The following is a 12,219-nucleotide window of genomic DNA, read 5'->3' as shown; positions in this document are numbered from 1 at the left end:
CCTCCCCGTGATTTTTGGTGAAAAGTAGTTTTAAACAAGAGTGGAAGGAGCAGAACTGTTAGGTCTGAGCTGCCAGAGACGGTCTGGGCCCTCACGGCTGCACTTGGTAACGCTCGAGGGACCATGCGGTGCTGGGAATTAATTGCACGGTACTGGCCACACGCCAGGCCTGTGACCCACCCCCAGTGCTATCATTCTGGCCCCAATATTGTAGCTTAGAATCTTTTGACTCCCCCCCGCCATAACACAATCCTGAAATTGAAATTTTTTTTTTTTAACATGGGTGTTGGGGATGGGCCTTAGAACTCTGAAGAGTTAGGTGTAGGCACTAAGTTAAATCATCCTTATTTTCCAAATTGGTGGCAAGTGATGATTCTTGTAAATGTTTGGGAGAAACGAGCAGGGAGTTGTGACGTCTGGCATTATGGGACACGGAAGGCAGCAGGTTCCCTTGGCTGACAGACACACTGCTGCGGGTTTCGGACACTCCTTCGTGGGCCCGAGCTGCTGTTGCGTGTCCGTACAGGAGTGTTCACTAAACGGAATTCTCTTCTGAGCTGAACAGAATTCTAGGCTTATCTTCAGCGTGAATCAGCACCACAAAACAGACCTCCACTTCAAAAATGACCTTACTGGGGGTGACCACAGGACAGCTTTGTCCGGGGGATTCGGCAGACTTGGTGGGGTGGGTGGGACGTCAAGGAAATGTCTTCAGAGGGAGGCAAAGACTGGTAGTGACTGCTTGCTATGACTCCTCTGCTTTTTCCAGAAATGATAAATAGAAAGGAAAAAGATGGAGAAAACTCGAGATAGTTTGGATGCTGCTAGGTGCCATCAACATCCTGGAGCGTCACTGCAGAGGGAAGAAAACGTTGCGTGTGACGTGGTGAGGGATCTGACCCAGGTCTGTACCTGAAGCTGAGGGTCAACTATTGTTGAATCGTTCAAACACGATGTAGTTTCTATGAGGTCACTTGAGAATTCCCGATTCTACCAAGTGCTATCAAAGCAGCCGAGTTCCACTGGGTGTGGCTGCGCTATCCCCCAGAAGGGAGCGCCCTATACACTTGACTTTTGTTTACCCCTAACCCGTGTGTAAAAAACTAAACTAAAGCGCGCCGAGGGGGCGCGTGCACTCGCAGGCTCTCTAGGCGGCTCTGTCTCACCGCCCGCGTCCGGTGCCCCAGAACCGTTGTGTGTGCCGTCAGTCGAGGGCAGGCGACGGAAGGAAGAAGGAAGAAGGCCAAACTGGTTGCTCGATCCGTTTATTTCATTCTCTCCCTCCGCTTCTCTCCCGCTCTCCTGGGTCTCTCCCCGTGGATCTGCCCCGTGGATCTGGCTCGTGGATCTGGCTCGTGGATCTGGCCCCCCAACCCACTCTCACAGCCTAGTTAAATCTCCACAGCATGAGGGGGTTGGGGCGTACACATAGGTGTGGTCACCATCAATAGGGTAAGGTTCTTTCCCTTAGGAGATGCTTCTCCTAGGACTTAATTCTCTTTCAGCAGGAGGATCCACCCAAGGGTGGAGTCCCATGAACGTGTTTCTCTTCTCCTCAGCCAGCAAACATATAAGAATTCATAATATTAATTATTTTGTATGGACACAATAAGAGATGCATTAAAGCTTATAGAATTGCTCTCCTGGGGCCATCTCAATCTCAGACTACAGTGCTCAGGCCAGATCAGTCTTTCCTATCCCTGCAGGGTCCCAGTCTCATAATTACTATTGGATCATGACAGCATTTGTCTATGATCAAGCTCTTAACTTATAGTTAAGAATTAGGCACTTTGGCCAGGCCCATCTCGATGCCAGGGTAGCACATAACTCACCGCTTGCCCTGGATCCTTCCTGTCCCACGTCGGGGACCCTACTTTGGGGTGCTAGGAGCTGAGGGCAACTGAGGCTTAAGTGGAGAAAGCAGAGGCCCGGGAGGGAATATTCGAGGCCAATTAAATCCCAAGTTATAAAAACATAATATTGTCTTCTTGTGTCTATACAAAACAGTCATAGCTTTAAAGTAAATAATTCAAAAGGCACAAGAAGAGTAGAAAGGCAATATTAACTTATATAATATAAATTCAGTATCCTAGGAAGGTCTGACCTTGCAAATTAGCAGAGTCGGATTAAGGGAAAGCCGAGGAATAACTCCTTTGGGGAAGAGAGCATGGAGAAGTGATTATAGCTAAACAAAGGGATGGGAGAGATTCGGGAACACCTTGATGGGTGTGACTGGGGTAAGCCTAAACTCTGGGTAAAACCGGGACAAGCTACTTGTGGCAAGGAGGGAAAGGACAAAGTAATGTCATCCTACATCTCCCCCTTTTCTGTTTACAAAATTACAAAAATTTGAAATAGAAAGAGGAACAATTCTAAATACAGTACAATTCCAAATCACAGCACAATTCTAAATCACAATATTCTAAATTCTAAATCACAGTCTTATTAATTGTACTAAGATTTCAGTCCGACCCTGGGTCCAGAGCAGTGCTTATAGTAAAGCGTCCAATTGTCCTGCACTGTCCAGGGGTGACGAGAGTCAGTGATTAAGGGTCATTTAGTCACAGTTTGAAGAAATGAAGTTTGTGGACCAAAACTGAAGAGTTGTCCTGTAACAGCAGCAGTAGTGGTAGCAGCAATGAGTCTCAGGGGAGCAGCAATTAGAAGTCCGATAAATTTTAGGAAACACTGGATCAGTCGGGGAGCACTGGAACAGGAGCACCACAACTTCTGGCAGGAGAACTTCAGCAGAGGAATGCAGCCATTCTCTGGTCTGGTTCCTCGGCAGTCCTAGGTGCAACCTAGCTTATGTTTGGGAAAAACACTTTAAAGTTTTAGAGGCTTTCGCAGTTGGGGTTTGGTCTCCATGCCTGTGGATAAAAAGAGTCAGAGGGAAGCTCCAATACAAATGGATATCCTAGAGAGAAATGAGAAGGTGTTCCTGTTAAAAGGTCATTTCTTTCTCGTTCGGGAACCTGTGAATTCCAAGGAAAGGGTAAAAATAAAGTATTGTTAATTAAAAATATGTAGGCCTGGCATTGTCCAATCCACAACCTGTAAAAGAGGGGTATAAGGAAAGGTCTTAATGTGACCTCATAAAATGTGTAAGGAGCTAGAGGCCTTTGCTCTAGGTCTTCTGACGCTGGCTCCCCTTCTTTCTTCGTGACTTCCAGCTGAGATCAGTTTGGTGATGAATCTGAGCTGGAATTTGAAGGGTTGTGAGTCTCTGGAGGTCTGAGATCCAAATCAGGTAGTTGAATTCTGCTTCTGATAAGAAGTAAAGGGATCCAAAGTTTCTTAGTGGGGTTGTCATCTGTTGAAACAAAAGCATAGCCTTTTCCTCGAATGAGGAGTTTTCCTGCTACATTCAATTGAGAAAATACCTCCTTTTTGTATTTGATTTAACATTCCATATGCCCACTGAAAATGCAGAGGTGGTGGGCTTAAGGCCGCAGTGTTCTATACTGAAAAGGGGTTGTAGTAACTGTATCAGGGCAGGAAATAGGCTGCGCTTCCTGCCATCCCTGGCTGCAGCGATTATACTGATTGGAGCTCTGAAACTCCACACTGGGGAAAGGGGCTGCAACTGAGAACATCCCCTGGTTTTGCGGGGCCTGGGGCTGGCCCCCTTGCAGACTAACTTTCTAGGTCTTGAAGGAACAGTGCAGCTTTCTGCTAGCAGATTCCCCAAGACAGCCGAGGATGCTCCTTGGCCATGGGGAGCGAGAGATGAGCTGGGCCCCCTGGGCTGTGCTCGAGGAATCTCTGGGACCATGTCCAGTGGAGCTCAGGGAACCTATGGCTTGGGTGGACCGTGAGCATGCAAGGTCAGGACCTCAACCTCTGTTGGGAGTGGTAATGATATTCCATGTATTTTCTGCTGTGTCCCAGCCATGTTTACATGTACACCCAGGTTTGCTTCTTTAAGTGGTCCGAATTCTACTTTGGAGAGCAGAGTTTCTAGATGTCCTGGGATGCTGCAGATTTTAGAAGTAGATAGTTCTAAGTTGTCTTAGAAACAAAGGCAATGCTCTGTTACATCACGAAGGGCGTGTCTGTCACCACATTCTCAGGAGGGAAAGCACGGCAACCCAGCCAGCACTTGATCACGTCGTGCTTCGAGGAGCATCCTTTGGCTTTACCTGAAGTGGCTCCACCTCCAACATTCCTCTCTAGCAAGCAGGGTGACTTGGCTTTATTGATCTGTGTGACCGGGTCGTGATGGATACACCGAGACTGTCCCCATGGCTTGAGTTAAGCCACGTCTTACCCATGTGATTGTTAGGGAGACTGCTTGGAAAGCTTTGTTTTCACTTGCAGAAAGTGTCACATCCTGTCCAGTGCAAGATCATACTGGAGGCTGGGGACAGTGACGGATAATAGGAAAAGGGCAATTTTTTTATAAGGGCAACTCTTTAATTAATTGATCAATTAAAATTCATTTTTATTGAGTCACCATGAGGTGCACAGCTACAAAGCTGCTCATGGCCAAGTTTCAGTCACACAATGTCCCAACATCCATCCCTCCACAATGTACATTTCCCACCACCAATAATCCCAGTTTCCCTCCCGTCACTCCTCCACTCCCAGCCTGTCTCCAGTCAGGCACTTTTCTTCTCTCATGTGGGGGTGGGGGGATGGGAGGTATACTGGGGTTTTTGGCGGTGGAATATGGGCACTGGTGAAGGGACGGGTGTTTGAGCATTGTATAACTGAGACATAAGCCTGAGAACTTTGTAACTTTCCACATGGTGATTCAATAAAATAAATAATTTTTTTAAAAAAAAGTGCATTGTAAAGGTGCTCCAAGGTCACTTCTACTTTCTCACATCTGGGAGCTGCTGCCTGTGTGCAGCGGGTGAAGCCCTGGGTGACTAAGGCTGCTCTGATGGGGAACAAACGGTTCTTAAAGATCGGAAGCATCTCTCACACAGTCCCAATGCCGAGGAACGCCAGCGTGGGCCTTGTCTTCGTCCTGTGTGGCCGGGGCGGCGGGACCTTTGCCTTGGACCTTTCTTGCCAGTAATCCGCCAGGGACTTCCGTAGCTGTGAAGATCTCTGTGAACCTTGAATCGACTTGAAAACTTGGAATCACCGAAACACAAAGCAGTGCCTGGTTGTGTCACTGAAACCCCCAACGCCCTCCAGACAAGCAAAGAAAGAAGAGTCGAGAAAGCTGAATGGCCAGGTTGGACCCCAGCGGCCCTGCGCCTTCCGTGGCTGCCAGCCTGGTATTGTCAGCAACTCTTTCTTCTAGCCGCGTTCTTTGTAGTTTCCCCTCCAATCTGGAGCTTCAGGCTGCTCGGACCCCTGACAGGGTGGTGGGTGGGAGGTTACAGTGATAAGTCTGGTTCATTACAACATTTGCAAAGAGATAAACTGTCCTGGCTTAAGAGGTAGGGCTGTAGATTTTGTTAAAAGTCTCTTTGTGTGAAGTGGATTTTCAGTTTTGCTGAGAATGTTTGTCCATGTCAGGCTATGCACAGGGAAGGGCTCTGAGGAGCGAGTCACAGCTACAGCCATTAAAACGAACTAACCTTGGGTCAAGATGTGTAAATAAACACCCAGATCCATGGACTGGACTCAGCCCTGAAGTGACTGAATGACATATAAAGACTTGATTCAAGCCTTTCAAACAGGATTGCAAAACCCTGCAGTTTGTGGAGGAGCTAAGGGAATACGGTAAACAAGTCTCAGGATAAACAGAAGAACCTGCTTCTACTCAGCATCCCCCACTGACCTCAGTCCGTTCAGTTAACACTTAGCACGTGGAATTAGCGCATGGTGTTTGGGGGAAGAATTTAAAAAAGCACAATTAATATAGCAAGTCACAAATCTCTTCTTCAGGACGGCTAGTGGGTGAGTTCACTGGATGAAGGCTCTCTGTGGACAAACATCTATGTAATCATTACGGGGAAAGATGTTATCTTGTGATTGAGAGGTACCTGACTCCTCCTCATGGATCCAATTATCTTAGAACTTGGTTTAGAACCTGGGTGTTCTAGCCTCGGACTGTCACACCGTTACAGTGTTCGGCTCTATTTAAAATATCAGAAGTAGCACTTCAAGGATTGAGCAGCAGGAAGAAAATTAATATGAACAGTTAAAGATATTTTTGGTAAAAGAGCAATGACCACTATGTTGGGTACTTTGCTCATTATTCTTGTTATTTTGTTTCTTCAAACTCCGTTTGCGAGGATTTCCATTTCCTCAGTAGTTTGGAAGGACTGAGAAACAGAGGGAGTGAATCTGCTCGGGAGGATTGGCAGGACTCACTGATGAACCCACCTGGACTCTTGTCATTGTGATTCTAAGTTACTGATCTAATTTCCTTACTCAGGGTTGGTTTGTTGGAATTTTCTAGTTTTTCTTGACTCAATCTTGGGGGGGTGTGCCATTGAAAACATACCCATTTCTTTTAGGTTCTTCAACTCAGCTACACGGAGCTAGAGCTGTTCCTAGCGGTTACAATATTTTGCATTTTTGTTTCTTGTTTGCCTGGGGGCCTCCCTGGCAGTGCTCAGGGTTTACTCCTGGTTCTGTGCTCAGGGATGGCTCCTGGTGCCCCGGGGGACTGGAAGTGATGGTGACTGAGCTTGGGTTGGCCACATGCAATCAAGCACCACCCTGTTTGCCGTACTACTGCCCCGACCCCGACCTTGTGCATTTCTAATTCCATCGTAGTTTCCACTATAATTTCTTTCATTTTATCTCTGATGCATTTAATTTTTTTCTATTTTATTCTTTCTGAGTGTAACTGCCGGTTTGTCAGTCTTGCTTATTCTTTAAATAAAACAGCTGCTGGTTCCATTGATGTTTGTATTGCTTGTTTGATCCCCTGTCATTGATTTCTCATTGTAATATTCATTATTTCCTTCCTTCTGCTGATTTTGGGCTCCCTTGTTGATATTCAGAGAGTAACTTAAGATGTCTTATTAGGTTATTTATTTGAGCCTTTTCATGTTTCCTAATGAGCACTTGCATTGCTATGAACTTCCCTCTTGGAATACTTTTTCTGTGTCCCATATGTTCTGATAACTCTCTCATTGCATTGTTCTAATTTGTTCCTAGGCATCTTTTGATTTATTCTTTGATTCCCCCTTTAACTTACCAGTTGTTTTAATAGTAAGTTATTTAGTTTCCCAGTGTTTGAGTTTCCTCCCATTCTGTTTGTGATTAATTTCCACTTTTAAAGCTTCATGATCTGACAAGATAGTTGGAATAATTTCTATCTTCTTGGTTTTCTGGAGATGTGTTTTGTGTCCCAGTATGTGGTCTATCTTGGAGAATGTCTCATGTGTATTAAACAATATGTATTTGATTTTTTGATTGCGATGAGCTCTATCCATATCTATTAGACTATATCTTCCATTTCTTCCTTTAACATTTCAGTGCTTAAACTCAATGCTTAAAAATCAATGTTTTTGTTGTTTATTTTTACTTAGTTGATTTATCCAGTGAGAGAAGAAATATTAAAAAATCTACTGTTGTGTTGTTGCCAATATCTTTCATTAGATCTACTCGAAGTTGTTTTATGAATTTTTTTTTTGGGTCACACCTGGCAATGCTCAGGGACTACTCCTAGCTCTGCACTCAGGAATTACTCCTGGCGGTGCCCAGGGGACCATATAGGATGCTGGGGATTGAATCCAGGTTGGCTGCATGCAAGGCATATACACTCTTCCTGCTGTATTATCACTTCAGCCCCCATTTTATGAATTTTAAATGTCCCTATGTTAGGTGCATACATATGTATGAATAGAAAATATTATTTTTGTGTGTGTTTTTTTGTTTTTTTGGTTTTTGCTTTTAGGGTCACACCTGGTGATGCACAGGGGTTACTCCTGGCTCTGCACTCAGGAATTACTCCTGGTGGTGCTCAGGGGACCATATGGGATGCTGGGAATTGAACCCAGGTCGGCCGTGTGCAAGGCAAATGCCCTACCTGCTGTGCTATCGCTCTAGCCCCAGAAAATATTATTGATGTATAGTGACCCTGAACATTGAGTCCATCCCTGAGCCTTTTACACTTACAAAATATGAAGTCTATACTTTTTGCTGCAAGTATGAGTGTTCTGACCATTTTTAGGTGATTGTCTTTAAGATAGTTTCCACCCTTTATTTATTTAATTTTTTTCTTGGGGGGCAAAACCTGTTTATTCTCAGGAATAATTTCTGGAGATGCTCAGGGGACTGTATGTGGTGCTGGTAATCGAATCTGGATGGCCACATGCAAGACTTCCTGCTGCGACCCCCCCCCCCACCATCCCTCATTACTCTTTTGCATACCCCTCAGGTATGTCTCTTGTAGGCAGGAGAAAGTTGGGTTCATTTTCACTATTGTCCAGCCACTGTATACGTCTTGATTAGTGAGTTTAGGCCATTGATGTTAAGTGAGATTATTGCAACGAAGAAATTTATTGCCATCATTTTGTAGTGATTATTAATACTTGTCAAGTTTATATATTTTTTAAAGGTCACCACTTAAGACTATTTGCAGAACTGGTTTCACAGTTGTGAACTTAAGCTGCTACTCATTTGCGACACTGTGTAATCTAGCTGGATATTCTTGTGGGATATTTCGAAAATTCAGCTACACTATATCCCACATCCTTGTGTGACCAAGGCAGTTTCACTAGATAGACCTGCTGTGCGTCCTCGGAGGTAGCCTTTTGATGGAGTCCCGTCTCCTGCGGGTGCCAGCTGTGACTCTCCCCAAGTCTGTGACGTGGGAGGAGAGAGAAGGCAACCTCGAGCAGGGGGTCTCCTGCTTCCCTTGAGACCCATCTTAGTCACCCAGGGAAGGTCCGGGAAAGCCTAGGACTGAGCAAAGCCTCTATGACGCCTTCGCCTACAGACCTGCTGCCTCACCAGCCCCGGGAAGCAGTCGGGAAAGTGCTCTTGAGTCACACTTGTTCTTTCCAGCATGGAAGTGGCTCCTGCCACTTGACTTCTCAGGGAGCCATGGGACTCCGGCTGGACCAAAGATCGCTCTCTGCAGGAAAGCAAAGTCAGTGCTAAAGCTTACTCAGGCTTAGTTAGGTCTATCACCTTTGCTCAAATAATATCAGGAGGAGACAGAGAGTGAAGTAAAATAAGTTTATTCAGCAATCACTTATATCACTTGCTTGAGTGGGTGCTAGTAACATCTCCATTCATCCCTGTCATGTGCTAGTGTAGCCCAATGGTATCTGCTCACTCCAGGAACAGGAAGAGCCTCAAACCGTTTATTCAGGGTTTTGACGAAGAAGTCTGATCATCTCGTTGGTGGGCTGCCACGCGGTCTTTTGACGTCCTGTGGAATCCAGTCCGTAACAGCTCTAGTCCAGCGGTTGTCTCTGAATCGCATTACATGTCCGGCCCATCTGATTTTTGACGCCTTGGCAAATGAGACAGTGTCCCTGATTCTTGACCATTGGTGGAGGTCAGAACTCCGGATTTCTTCTTCAGAAATCGGAGGGAAAAACGAGAGATGTATTCAAGAGCCAACACCAGCTAATCCAGAGTGGAAAAAAACCCACACATTGAAAGTACATCTCCTGGAAATTCTTAAGATCAAGACTATGCTATGAAGAGGGGAGAAGAGAGTGCCCATCTCAGGGGAGAGGAGAGTGCCCATCTCAGGGGGAGAGGAGAGTGCCCATCTCAGGGAGAGGAGAGTACCCATCTAGGGGTATCCCATGTGGTCCCCGAGTCGGCTAGGAATGAGCCCTGGGTGTAGAGTCAGGAGTAAGCCCTGAGCACCACGGATTGTGGCCCAGAAAAGCAAAGAAAAAAGGAAAGAAAATTGAATAAGACAAAAAAAAAAAATCTTTGCCTTCCAGGCAGATTTCTCAAAGGTAAAGGAAATCGTTTTATAGTGTGAAAGGAGACCAATCACAGGGGAAAAGTAAACAAATGCTCTTTTGAAAATCTTTTAAGTAAACTCAAGCTAGCTTTGATCTCAGCAAATAAAAATTTCCTTTCAGAAAGCCTCCTACACTTTCTATATCCATTCTTCCTGTATCCTATACTTCCTTCTTCCTCTTTCTGGACAACCAGTCATTTTGCCTTAGGACAAAACTGTTACTCTTTTTTTTTCCCTCTAAAAATCCATATCTTACATATATTGCATACAGAGTTTTCTTCTTTCTTATGGAGTCTCATTACATAAACTAATTATGATAGCCAAATTAGGTCCATTTCAAGAGAAAACTCCGAGGTGTCACAGCCAGCATTTGCGGCTCACACAGGGACGTTCGCAGCTTCCTATGATCTTATACATATTGTATAGGTAATTGTCAAAATGATGAAAATGAGGACATCCTTCAACAGACACAAATAACAACTCTGTGTATGAATGTAAGAGGAAGGCAAGTATATAACTTAAATTTATGCTTAGTAATTAATTTTTCAGTATTCTCAAATATAGAGATGATTTAGGTATCTAATATTTCTTAGTCCTTTTTATTTCAGCAAAAGTTTAAAGTTGCCTAATAATCTTGGGGAAAATTAAGATGACATATGTGAAGCATGCAAAATATAATTACCACTAAAATAAAGTTTGTCAGAATTAGTGATGTCAGGAGCCTAGTATGGGCTTCAGTGGTAACCTGCCAGATATATTGACATATTATATGTGTGTGTGAGGCCCTGGGCTCCATCTTTGGCACCACACACACACACACACACACACACACACACACTCACACACAATGTAATTGGATTAAGCAATTATATTTAAATTTTTTCTTTTCTTAAAGTCAGCAAAAATGTATTTATTTAATTTTGGGGGGGAGGTGCCATACCCAGAGGTGTGTGTGGCTCTGCACTCGGGATCACCTTTGGCAGATCTTGGACATCATATGGGGTGTCTGGGATCCAACCCAGGTTGTCTGCTTGCAAGGCAAGCACCCTACCCACTGTCCTATTGCTCCAGCTCTGAAAACATGCTGTGTCTTGGGAAAACATATCCAAGTACAAACAATTATTATTGGACTATTAATTATCAATAAGTCATAAACAATTATTTATTAAATACATGTAATATGGGAAAAATTTGCCTAAATTATGTGAGCTTGAACTAGTGAAACATTTGAATCAGAATCTATGAGAAACTTTAAAAAATTGTTTTCAATCAAATCACTGTGAGATAGACCCGTACAAAGCTGTTCATGATTGGGTTTCAGCCATACAGTATTCCAACACCCATCCCTCCACCAGTGCACATTTCCCAGCACCAATGTCCCCAGGTTCCTTCCCCTTATCCCCCTTGAACCTACCTTTATGGCAGGCACTTCTCTCTCTCTCTCTCCCTCTCTCTCTCTCTTTCTCTTTCTCTCTCCTCAGTCCCCCAAAGAGAAACTTCTTTAAAAAATCACATTTAAGGTATTAGGAATTCCACATTGTGGCCACCATATAATTATTTCCCTTCGTGTGGTATGCTTGTGAGATGGCGAGGGAGTAAGAGATGCTAGCAGTCCTCGTGGCCAAAGCCTCGCGGTCAGTCCCAATGCCGTGCGGCTATGTGGTGGTGACTTTCAGACAGAACTGTGCAGACACGTCTAAGAACGCCAAAGGTCTCTCTGGGGATCTGGAGTTTTCTAGGGCAAGTAGGGCTTATTAGACAAAAGGGGCAGGAAACAACAAGGCGGAAGGAAGAATCAGACACGTGTGAAAGGCGAGGAGGCAATGTTAGACCAACTTTTCCTTCTACTCCTCAGTGTTGGAGGAGTCTGTTGGGGGCCACAGTGTGAACGCTCTGCAAGCCGTCTCGGAAGCCGCAGTTCAGAGGAGAACAGGACGGTCCTTAAAGAGAGCAGGAGGGGGCCGTGGGAGAGGGAGGTTGGGGAGCGAATGAATGAAGGGGAGCCAGGCACCCCTGCACGTGCAGTTGCTCTGCTGCGAGGCCAGTTCTTCCTCTTAGTGTATTGCACTATATTCCCCTTCATACACATTTCTATTTCTATTTTTCATTTTTTTTCTTTTAACGGACATTCCCCTCCTCGGTTTTAAAAATACGCATTGTTGGGGTCTTCTAAATTCTTTGTAGAAGAAGACCCAGAGAGACGATAAGCATGTATCACCAAAGCTTGTGTTTTAGAGAATTTTGTTTTCTGTTTTTTTTTTTTAATTTACTAAAAGAACAATAATGAATCTGATAATTTATAAGAAAAAGAGTAACACCGAGATCTTGGAAAGGACTCGCATGGTACCCTATTTGATAAAAACTGTGTGGGG

This window comes from Sorex araneus, chromosome 2 (assembly GCF_027595985.1).
Source record: "Sorex araneus isolate mSorAra2 chromosome 2, mSorAra2.pri, whole genome shotgun sequence".
NCBI classification, from domain to species: Eukaryota; Metazoa; Chordata; class Mammalia; order Eulipotyphla; family Soricidae; genus Sorex; species Sorex araneus.
Note: the sequence above shows the minus strand (reverse complement) of the source record.